At 54.4% G+C, this 12,101-nt stretch overlaps 1 pseudogene; it reads right to left on the reverse strand.

Annotated features, from left to right (window-relative positions):
• Positions 1-5,560: 5,560 nt before the first annotated feature.
• Positions 5,561-10,752, reverse strand: LOC138999955 (kallikrein-9-like; annotated as a pseudogene).
• Between the last annotated feature and the right edge of the window lie 1,349 nt (positions 10,753-12,101).

Genomic DNA, 12,101 nt, shown 5'->3' on the forward strand with positions numbered 1-12,101 from the left:
CCTCTGCTCCCCCATCACCTCCCTCTGCCTACTCCCACCGGTCAGAGGCCCTCCTCGGGTAGGCCCTACCTGGCAGGGGTCCTGGCCCTGGTCCAGTCCCGCGCACAGCATGTTGTTGGTGACGACGCCTGGGTAGAAGGCCTCACACTCCCTGGGGCTCAGGATGGTGACCCTGGAGCAGCTCAGGCCCTTGTTGTATTTCACTAAAGTGAGGAAACACCAGGTTCTCCCGGGGTCCAGCCCCAAAGCTCCAGGACCCAGGAGTCCAGACACCCAGACTGTTCCCATCCCAGGCCCCAGGCCCCCACCCCTCCCCCCTAAGACCCAGGAGTCCAGGCCCCCAGCCCCTCCTCCCTCAGACCCAGGAGTTGGGGCCCTTCAGCTTCTCAGACCCAGGCCCCCAAACCTCCTCTGTTAGAGACTCGGTCCCCAGTTTCTCTTCCCTGATGTGAAAATCCAGCCCTCTCTTTCCTTAGGCCAAACCCACCTAAGGCCAAGCATCCATTCAGATTTTTGTTTTTTTAAAACATATTCTTTTTGATTTCAGAGAGGAAGGGAGAGGGAGGGAGGGAGGGAGAGAAATATCAATGATAAGAGAGAACCATTGATTGGCTGCCTCCTGCACCCCCCCTTACTGGGGATCGAGCCTGCAACCCGGGCATGTGCCCTTGACCAGAATCAAACCTGGGACCCTTCAGTCCGCAGGCCGACGCTCTATCCACTGAGCCAAACCAGCTAGGTCTACTCAGGTTTTTACACACATGTTTTTGTTGATTTTAGAGAGAAAGGAAGGGAGAGGGAGAGAGAGAGAAACATCAACCAGCTGCCTCCTGCATGCCCCCTACTGGGGATGCAGCCCAAAATCTGGACCTGCGTCCTGACTGGAATTGAACTGGTGACCTCTTGTGCATGGCACCACGCTCAAGCACCCGAGCCACACCAGCCAGGGCCACCCACAGTTTTTTATTTTTATTTTTACAATGGGCTTCTGTGAGGACCCAGTTGTGACATCTATGAAGACACCCTGACATGACAGCTGAATGCCCTGGAACAAAGCCGCCTTCCCAGGCTGCGAATGGGCCTTGAGCCCCTGGCCCCCAGCACCTTGCTCTCCTGTGCCCTCCAGTGCCCTGCAGCAGGAGGGAGAGGTTGGATCGCCACCCCCGGGGCAGTGTAGGGGGGGATGAGGGAGGAGAAGGGCAGGAAAACCACTGTGGGTTCAAAGGGACACACCCAGGTTCTTTGCCTGCCTCCTCCCGTGTCCACACACCCTCCCGTGTGGGGCTCCCGGCTGGCACATGCCGCCACATGGAATCACACGGACACTCATTGTGTTATTGGTGGCAGTGGAGTCCTTGCCATGTCTCAAGGAAAAGAGTTTCCCGAGACCGGCCCAGGAGGAGAGCGATGTTGATGGGCGTGGAAATAAACCCCTGCTTTTCCCATGCCCCATTTCCCTCCATCCCACCACGGAACACATCGGTCTCATCTTCAGCAGGACCAGGATAAAGGCCACTGCCCCTGGTTTCTGCTCCATGTTAGTGTCTCATCCAGGCCAGTGTCCTGCGTGCGAGGTCCACCTGGCTCTGCAGAGAGAAGGCGGGCATGCAGCTGCCAGTGGGGTCCTGGAGCTAAAGGGAGCAGGAGAGAAGGAACTCTTTGTTGGGGGATTTTAACCAGGAGTTTCTTCAAACTGACCTATTAACTTTCCAAGATTCCAGGAGCTTCTGATGGGGCCACCGTCAAGACTAGTGGTTCTCAACCTTCCTAATGCCGCAACCCTTTAATACAGTTCCTCTTGTTGTGATGACCCCCAATTTCATTGTTACAAATTGAACATCATTAAAGCATAGTGATTCATCACAAAAACAATCTGTAATTATATATGTGTTTTCCGATGGTCTCAGGCGACCCCTGTGAAAGGGTCGTTCGACCCCCAAAGGGGGTGTGACCCACAGGTTGAGAACCGCTGCCCTAGAGTCGGGGCAAAATACCACGTGCGGGCGCGCACATACAGTGCGATTGAAACTTCGTGGCCCATGCGCAGAAGTCGGATTTTGTGGAAGAGCCACACTCAAGGGGCCAAAGAGCCGCATGTGGCTTGCGAGCCCCAGTTTGCCGACCACACGGCCCTAGACAATCCGGTATTTCCCAGGTGAGACCGACAGGCAAGCACCTTCCATATGTCATCCTGCCTTCACTGGTCTAACTTGCCCTTTCCCCCCTCAACCTCGGGATGGGGGAAGGAGGGGTGTGAATCCCCTTGGAGGAACAATACTGTTGAAGTTGTAGCTTCCTGGTGAAACTTCCCAGGTGACCACACTTCCAATGTCTGAATTCCCTTTGCTTTCTTTGGGGTTTATTTCTGGCTGGTTTGGCTCAGTGGATAGAGCGTTAGCCTGTGACTGAAGGGTCCCAGGTTCAATTCCGGACAAAAGGCACATGCCCGGGTTGCAGACTCCATCCCCAGTAGGGGGCGTGAAGGAGGCAGCCGATCAATGATTCTCTCATCATTGATGCTTTTCTCTCTCTCTCCCTTCCTCTCTTGAAACCAAAAAAAATTAATTAATTAATTTAATTAAAAAACATTAAAAAATAAAGTTAACTGGCTAATTACCACGATAACAATGGAAGCCCCTGATTCATCACACACTTCCACATGCTCCCACATGCTTCCACATGCTCCTACACTCCTGTGTGTCTCCTCTGCCCTCGCCAGGCAGCCCGCAAGCTAGGTGTGCTCATGCAAATTTGCACCATCCCCTGACACTCTCGTACCTGGTGTCCCCAGAGCCATGCCTCCATCTGCCCCCACCAAAGCCAGCCCCAGAGCCCCCACATGCGATCACACACCTCACGCCTCCCTCACCCACTGCAGGCACCCACACAGCCACCACGGCGTGCACACAGGCGCACACTCACCCCCAGTGCCAGCCGGCCCTCCTCACCTGCACAGGCTTCCAGCAGCAAGAGCAGGAAGATCCAGGTGCACATGGCAGCAGGCGGTGGGCGTCCCATGCTGAGGCCTGGGGGAGGGAGAGCCTGGGCTGAGAGAGGAGGAGGGGGGAGCCTGAAATCCTAGTAGGTTCGTGGGACTGGGGGTCCAGGGGAGCAGAGCAGCCAGAGCTGTTCTTCTGGGTCCTGTGGGAGGAAGGGGCTGGGACCCAGAACCTGGGCCTTAGAAGGGGGTGGGGCCCCCGATTCCTGGATCTGAGGAGAGAGGGGGCTGCGGGTCTGGGTTTTTAGGTTCCCAGGGAGAAGGGAGTTAGTATCCTGGACTCCTCCTGAATCTTGGGGAAGAGGAGGCTGGAGCTCAGATTCCCGGGGCTGGAAGGAGGAGGGGCTCTCTGGTTAAAGTCCTGGGCCTGAAGGAGGAGGGGCCCGGGTCCAGGTGCCAGGCTCTGAGAGGCCAGGGGGCGGGGTCACCTACTGATTCTGACCCAGAGGAAGGGCCCCAGGAGCTCACTCTGCCTGGTCCAGGGACCTGGAGCCTTTTAACTGGGACTCCCCACCTCCTGCTCAGCCTCCTCCTCCGCCTGACAGAGCAGCCTGGGCTGGAGTGAGGAGGGGCTGTGGGGCTGAGGGGCTGAAGGGAAATTCTGGAGGGAGGAGGGGCTGGATTCTCGGGGCCAGAGGCCAGGGAGAGGAGCTCAGTGCTGTGACTCATGGGTCTGAAACAGAAAGGACTCAGGGCTCAGATGTTTGGGTCTGGGAGAGGCCGGGGCTGGGGGCCTAGACTCCTGGGTCTGAATGAGGAGGGGCAGGGTGTCTGGACTCCTGCATACAAGGATGAGAGGGCTTGGGGCCTGGATTTGGGACTGAGGGAGGAGGAGGACTGCTGCTGCTGCTGCTGCTGCGGCGGCCAATAACCCCGAATAGAAGAAAAACAAGTCTTCTTGGTCAGGAACCTGAGGGTGGATCAGCCCTGTCCTTTGTCCCCCGAGCTTCTGGCCTGGGAAGGCAGGTTTGGGAGGCACCGTGACCTGGTTTCCCCTTCCCCTGGGGTGACGGGACCAGCCTGAGCAGAACCCACGAGGCTTGCTGCAATAGGGCTGATGGGGACACACTTCAGGCAGGACCGACTAAGGGCTCCGGGGAAATTAATTTATTACTAGAGGTCTGGTGCACAGATTCGTGCACCACTGGGGTCGCTCGACCTGGCCTGCAGAAATCGGCCAAAACCAGCTCTCCAACACCCCCAGAGGTGTGGGAAACTGATATAGGGTTAAGCCTCGGATTGACCTGTTGGCAAAGTCACAAACAAGTCCCAGCTTAGAGGGCTCAGTCCTCTTAGCATAATTAGGCTTGACCTTATAACACTCCCTAGATCTTATCTAGGAAGCTAATGGGCTGAGGAAGTGCAGGAAGTGTAACCATGGTCAAAACAAGTGAAACTCACAAGAACTGTGTAACTATGGTAACCACTACCTTGTTTACCTCTCACTATAAAAAGCTTGGTGAGGCCTGAGCACAGTGGAAGTCCTTCTCCTTGAGTTGGACTTGCCCGCCTGGTCCCCCAATATTTCCAAATTATCTCGTGTCTTTTCTCTTTCATTTGTGTGCGGCTCCTCTTCCAGACCCGAACCCTGAACCACGCAGGAAGTGGAGGGAAACATTTACCAACACCGAGGGGTCCTGGATTGGGAGAGAGCCCAGGCCAGGCCGAGGGACCTCACCAGTACACAATGGGGGCCTGGGGAGGGACTGTGGGAGGGCTGCAAGGTGTGTCCGGCCTGTCTTGCCCATCCCCATTGGCTGGACCCCAGCAGCAAGCTAACCTCTGGTCGGAGCTTCTGCCCCCTGGTGGTCAGTGCATGTCATAGCGACTGGTTGAATGGTTGAATGGTGGAATGGTCAGACACTTAGCATATTAGGCTTTTATTATATAGGATTCTTATTGACAGTAGGACAGATGTTCCCCATTCTCCCCCCCCCGCCCCCAACACACACATTGGCCTCATCCGGTGGTGGTACCCTTTGGGGCCCTCCAACACCCTCTCATTGCCCTTCCTCCATCCCATGACCCAAGCAGAAAGCAGAAAGGGCTCCGTGGTGCCTTTATTGCAAAACCATCCATTGGATCTGAAGAAACCCAGACCCTCCCCTCAACTTCTCCCAGATGGTCCAGGGCAGGATTCAAACCCAGGACCCTCCCAAAGCAGGGCCTCGAGGGGCGGGGCCAGACTCTTCCTGCCCGCCAATGGGGGAAAGCTATAGCACCTCTGACGTCATGGGGGCGGGGACTCTGACAAAGGAGGCGGACACACACACACACACACACACACACACACACACGGGCTGGAGTCCAGCGGAGACCTCTCATTGGGCAAAGTTCCGAGGGGCGGGGCTATTTGGTGGATGGCTGGCCTGGGGTTGAGCCACCAGATGATGCTGTTCCACAAGGTGGTGCCAGTTCTTGCTGACGTCTTAGAGCTGGAACCAGGAGGCTACAAGTGTCCAGAAGGCTTCTCTCCAGGACAGCTGAGGGCACGGGTGGAGACCATGGAGGCTGGACCCCCCCTACCTTGTGCCCCGCCCCCGTCATCCAAGGCACGAGGGCTCAGTTTTCCTTCATCATCTTTCTGATCCAGCGCACGTAGTGGCAAACGCTACTATAGACGCCGGGGTGGTGTGGTCGGGAGCAGAGCTGTGAGCCCCCAGACACCACACCAGCCAGAGTCCCATGGCAAACCAGGGGGCCCCCAGAGTCGCCCTGTGCGCGGGAGAAGAGCAGAGAAATGGTTAGGCCCGTCACATGACTAGTATGACATCACACAGACCACCCCGTTTCCGCCCCCCTGACACCCAGACATCCAGGTCTCCAGGCCCTCCTCCCTCAGACCCAGGAGGAAAAGCTCACAGCCTTCCCCCCTCCCTGGGACCTAGCACCCTCTTCCCCCAGGACTTGGAGCTCAGACCCCCAACTCTCCTCCCTTTCTTAGATCTATCAATCCTGGTGCTGGCACCAGTGTCCTAGCAGGATCCCCACCCTCCACCTCCTTCCCAGAGTAGATCTCACCTGACAGGAGCCGCGGCCCCCCTCCCACAGGCCGGCACAGAGCATGCGCTTGGAGACTTGGCCGGGATATGCCCGCCGGCAGAGTCTGGGCTCCAGGATGCTGATGTTGGCGCACTGCAGTGTGGCTGGGAAATGCACTGTTGGGGAAGGAGGTCACCGAGGATCAGCAGCTGTACCCATGTCACTCAGCACACACAACCCTTTTCTTTAAAAAAAATAAATTTTTAAAAATTGATTTCAGAAGGAAGGGAGAGGGAGAGATAGAAACATCAATGAGGAGAGAGAACCACCGATCGGCTGCCTCCTGCACACCCCCTACTGGGGATTGAGCTGCAACATGGACATGTGCCCTTGACCGGAATCGAACCCGGGACCTTTCAGTCTGCAGGCTCACGCTCTATCCACTGAGCCAAACCGGCCAGGGCAGCACACACAACCCCGTTCTTAAGGAGGATCCATGGAGCCACAGCATCTGCTTCTCCAAGAAATGAGACAGTGACAAAGAAACAGAATCATAGCCTGAACGTCTATGGAGAGGAGAGAACCAGAAACATGCAGAGAGGCAAGAGACGAGAAGAGACGCGCATATATTTTACACAGAGAAAAACAGAGACCATGGCAGGAGCTAGAGACCTTTTAAGGGGAAAGAAGTTCTCAGAGGAGGCCATGCAGAAATAGAAACGGGCCCACAGATATCCAGCGAGAAGGCCCCGAGTTAAAGGGGAGGAGACATTTATAGGGAGATGGTCATTGAGAGAGAGAGAGAGAGAGAGAGAGAGAGAGAGATTTAGAGATACGAGGTAGAGATAGAGGAGGTTACAGCACATAGAGATAGACATGGATAGAAACACACATATGTCAATATAGATAATGCCTGGGTGCCAACTCAGATGCACCCAGGGGCTTGGTGGGTAAATGGAAGTGGGGTGCCAGGCCCTGTTGTGGTTCAATCTGCAGGGGCCACCTCCACTCTCTCCATCCAACAGTGGGAAACGTGGGTCCAGCATTGCCCCAAGTTCTTTCCAAGTGAATCCAGAAACCCAGCTTTTATGCAAAATCTCCAGCACTAATATGGGAAGCCAAATTTGGCTAATAGGTCTTTGATTTCTGACTCTGAGAATAGGTGGCCTTATTTGGATTCTAAGATACATATATTTGCACCTTTAAACACCCCGAAATCAGGAGGTGTCTCCCAGTAAATGTAGTCTCACAAGGGTCAGTGGGACCCCCATTCTCAGTGAAGTAATGATGCACCTTATAATTTACTAGAGGCCCAGTGCACGAAATTCGTGCATGAGGAGGGGGTGTCCCCTTAGCCCAGCCTGCACCCTCTCTAATCCGGGACCCCTCGGGGGATGTCCGACTGCTGGTTTAGGCCCGATCCCCGGAATCGGGCCTAAACTGGCCGTCAGACATCCCTCTCACAATCCTGGACCACTGGCTCCTAATCTCGCACCTGCCTGCCTGCCTGGTCGCCCCCAACTGGCCTCCCCCACCCCCACCGGCCTGATCGTCCCTCATTGCCTCTGTGTGCTGGCCTGATCATCCCTAACTTCCCCCTGCTGCCAGCCAGGTTGCCCCCAACTGCCTCGCTCTGCGGGCCTGGTCACCCCTTACTACCCCCCCTTGCCAGCCTGGTTGCCCCAAACTGCCCCCTCTGCCGGCCTGGTGGCCCCTCATGGCCCCCCGGCCAACCTGGTTGCCCCATGCAGCCTGCTGTTCAGTCGTTTGGTTATCCCTCACTAACCCCCCTGCCAGCCTGGTCATAGGCAGCCATCTTGTGAGGGCGTGACAAACAATTTGCATATTACCTCTTTATTATATAGGATAGCATCTTAGATTTGCTAGAACATATGGTTGGAGAGATAGATAGATCAATAGATAGAGGATAGACATGAAAGGCAGAGACCGTAAAGGAGGAGGGATTTAGACCCTCAGCGTGAGACGTAAGGGAGTGTGTCATGGGCAAGGCTGTACCTATGGGGCTGGACACGGCCCCCCAGCCTGAGATGAGGCACTGGGTGCCTGGGGAGACGCAGGTCTGGCTGACGTTGAGGGGCTGCACGGCAGGCCCCAGGCGTGCCTTCCTGGGCAGACGGATCAGCATGATGTCGTTATTGTAGTCTTGGGTGATACGGTTCTTCTTGAACCCAGGGTGGGGGAAGAAGTCCATGACCCGGAACAGCTGCTCTGGGCCCTCCTTTTTCTGGAGGTGATGCTCCCCCAGGCGGACCCACAGAAACCTGCTGGGACAGACCTCAGTGTTGTGTGACTCTCCACAAAGTATATATATATATCCACTCAATCCCCATCATAGGTGCGACCCAAGAGTGCTGTGTGATTTTAAGCCAGGCACACACCCTCTCTGGGCTCCCGATCCCCACTCCATCCCTTTGTCTGCCTCTGCTTTTGTAGTTCTCCCTCACTCCATGTCCCAGGTCCATGCCACCTGAGCCACCTTCTCCATTGCCCCACCTGCAGCCTTGCTGGTGACCTGGGTTCCCTGGCACCGTGTAGGCACACAGGGGCTCCACCTGCAACACAAAAACAGCCCCACCCCTGGTGGTTCTGTGGGGAGTGGCCGGCTGATGGGGTATGGAAAATCCCCAACTTTGGGGTCACCTGTGGCCCCCCGGCTTTTCTTGACTGCCATATCGCCAACCCCTCAGTGCCTTTCCTCCTGAGGCTGGACCTCATGTCTTCTGACTGTGGTTTCAGTTTACATCTCCTACTCTGGGTTCGGGGCCTGGACAGCTGGGGACCTTCTGGTGGTCTACATGTCTGACCCCCCGCCTCTGACCTCTCACGTGAGGGACCAGGCTAATGCCTGAGAGCGCCGAGTTTGAGGAGTGTGAAGTTATTTCCATCTCTGTGCCTGGGAAATTGGCCTTTTCCCCCCCGACCCTAACTCATCCTTGGCTCTCAATCCCTTCTATCTCCATATCTCTTCTTTTCCCCTTCTTCATCTTTGGGGCTGAAATCTCAACTTTACTCTCCTAGCCTGGTGTACAGACTGTGAGCTGAAAGAGGCCCCACCATGGAGCAATGCATGATGGGAAATTCCCACATAGCATCCTGTCGCAACACCTGCTCTTCATTCCTGGAGGGAAGAACATCAGAACAGGGTAGACAGCTCCCCCTCCAGAGATATGCAGACAGGATTTCTGCCTCGGGTAAATTCTAGGATTCTATCAGAATGCCCAGGACTCTAGGATTCTAACCCCTTAGGAACCTACAAATTCTAGAATTCTATGAGGCTCACGTTCTAGAATGTCACGAATCCAAGATTGTCCTGTTCTAGATTCCTCTAGGTCAAAATTCCAGGGTTTTAAAATTATCTGAATTAAACCTAGGACTTAATGAGCCTAGAATTTTGATATTTTGGGACAATCCAATGAGAATATCATCATTCTAGAATTCTATGAGTCTATTGATTTTGGAAATTGAAAAAATCTAGGGTTCAAGTAGTTGGAGACTCTAGAATTCTCTGGCTTAAAAGTGTGGAGATTTTAAGAATCTGGAATGACAGCATTCTGTGGATACTAAATGCGACAAATTCTAGACATTGATGAATATAACCTTCTAGAATTTTCTTGTTTCAAGATTCTGGAATGTTACAAATCATAGTATTCTAGGATTATGAGTGCCTATAGTCGATGAATTTATCTGGAATACTCTAAGATTCTAGTATTGCTCTTATCCAGTACAACTAGTTCTGATTGGGATGTGTCATACATGTAAAATACATGTCCAGTTTCAAAGGCTTACTCCATAAAGAGTTAACAATGACATTTGTAGATATTTGACACTGATTACATGTTAAAATAATATTGTGAGTACGTAGGTAAATCTATTATTAAAATAAAATCTTCTTGTTTCACTTTTGCCACGTGTCTACTAGAAATGTTAAACTTAAATGGCTAGTGCTATATTTCATTGGCAACGCTGCTCTGGCCTTCTAAGATTCTAGAATTCTCTGAGGCTCCTGTACAATCTCATGGATCCAAGATTTTAGGAGTCGACGGTTCTGGATTTCTCTGGGCCAGAGTCGAGGTTCCAAAGACTGTAAATTTCCAATCTTAGACTCTTAGAACCAGATTCTTTAAAACTCTAGAATTGGGAAAAGTTGACTCTGTAATTCCGAGTTGAACTTCTGGGAACAGAAACAAAAGCTCCTCCCTTCTTGCCTACAGCTCCCTCCCTCCTCTACCAGAGGCCCGTGTCCCCCTCACCCTCTCTTATCCCTGACGCCCTCCCCAGAACGGTCACTCACGGCCTTTGGCAGTGGGCAGCTGTGAGCAGCCAGCGGTCACTGATGAGGGTCCCCCCGCACAATAAGCGGTAGGGGTTGCGCGTGACATAGAAGAGGCCTGCCTGCCAGGGCTGCGAGTTGGGGTGGCATTCTTGAGCCCCAATGGCTCTGGTGTCTGCCCAGCTGTTCCCTGCGGGCAGGTGGGAGGCAGAGGGGGATCAGTGAAGAGCAAGGTGGGAGGGCTGGGGGGAGAGGCAGAGACGCCTGGAGGGCAGGAGCAGAAGGCTGGGGGCATGAAGGGCACCGTGGAGGGGCTGCTGGGGCCCTAGAGGGTCCGCGGGATAGACAGGGAGGATGGCAGGAGCCTCACCTGCCAGGAGAGAAAGCAGAGCACAGACAAATCCCAGCTGCATGACCTCTGGCGCCTGGGTCCTGGCGTCTGGCCCTGGTGTCCCTGCTTCTTTATGGTTCGCCATGCCATGTCCTTCCTCCTCCCTGGGGCCACCCTGTGATTAATTGGGGTTGGGAAATGTCACTGGGGGAGGAGGAAGCCCTGGGGCCTGGCCTGGATGCCTCGAGAGGGAGCCATACAGGGGGATCCCCTGTTAGAAAGAGCTGACTGCCCGCTGGGCCAGGGCTTGACTACATGGGGAAGGGGCCCTAGGACATAGAATCCTCCTGGAGTCTCCAAAAAGGGGGAGCCCTCGTTCCCCATGACCTCCAGGTACCGGATCTACATGCAGGACAGTCAGTGGCCTGAAGGAGGATGAAGGTGAGGAGGAAGATCCCTAAGGCGGGCTCTGGAGCCTTGAATGACCAATGAGCAGGAGCCCTGTACAGAAATCAGGCAGCCTGCGGGAGAAGAAGCAGGACTCAGAGGCAAGAAGCCACACAGGAGACAGGATGTGGCTGAGGTGGGGAAAGAGAAAGAAATCATAGGGAGAGGGAGATAGAGGCAAAGAAGCATCGAACAGACTGTGAAACTACAGCAGGAAGGCAGGGGAGCGGGGGAAGGTAAGAGATCAACCGAAGGACTGCATTGAGCGTCTGCCCCCTGGTGGTAAGTGCGCATCGTAGCGACCGGTCGTTCCACCGGTCGTTCTGCTGTTTGGTCGATTTACATATTAGGCTTTTATTATACAGGATTTTATTTATTTTTATTGATTTCAGAGAGGAGGGGAGAGGGAGAGATAGAAACATCAATGATGAGAGATAACCATTGATCGGCTGCCTCCTGCATGTCCCCTACTGGGAATCGAACCCACAACCCAGCATGTGCCCTTGACCAGAATTGAACCCGGGACCCTGATGCTCTACCCACTGAGCCAAACCAGTTAGTGCCTGGTGCACAAAATTCATGCAAGGGGGTCATCCCTCGCAGCCCCTCGCAGCCCCAGCTTCGTCCGGAAGGTCGTCCGGACGGTCATTCTGCTGCCTGGTCTAATTAGCGTATTAGCTCTTTATTATAATAGGATTGTTTCTGCTCTAACGAGGGCTGTGAGAGAAACAAAACGATGGCTTGGTGACTTGGGGGTGAGCGGGAACTGGCTCAGCCCAGGCCATGCTGGAAGGCTTCCTTGAGGGGACCGTGGAGCTGAGACTTGAATGCCAGGAATGGAAGGCTTGCCTGTCTCCCTGACCTGACCAGCAGCTCCTTGAAAGCAGGGCCCAGTCTGATTCATCTCTCAGACCTGACACGGGACAGGATTCAGCAAATACTTGTGGTGTGACTAAAAGGCTGGTGAGCTGCCTTTAAAAACGAATCAAGCCCTGGCTTGTGTGGCTCAGTGGGTTGTGCGCTGTCCATGCACTGAAAGGTCGCTGGTTCAG

Source organism: Myotis yumanensis, unplaced genomic scaffold (assembly GCF_028538775.1).
Source record: "Myotis yumanensis isolate MYYU_CA2020_CCGP unplaced genomic scaffold, mMyoYum1.0.hap1 SCAF_23, whole genome shotgun sequence".
In the NCBI taxonomy this organism is placed as follows: domain Eukaryota; kingdom Metazoa; phylum Chordata; class Mammalia; order Chiroptera; family Vespertilionidae; genus Myotis; species Myotis yumanensis.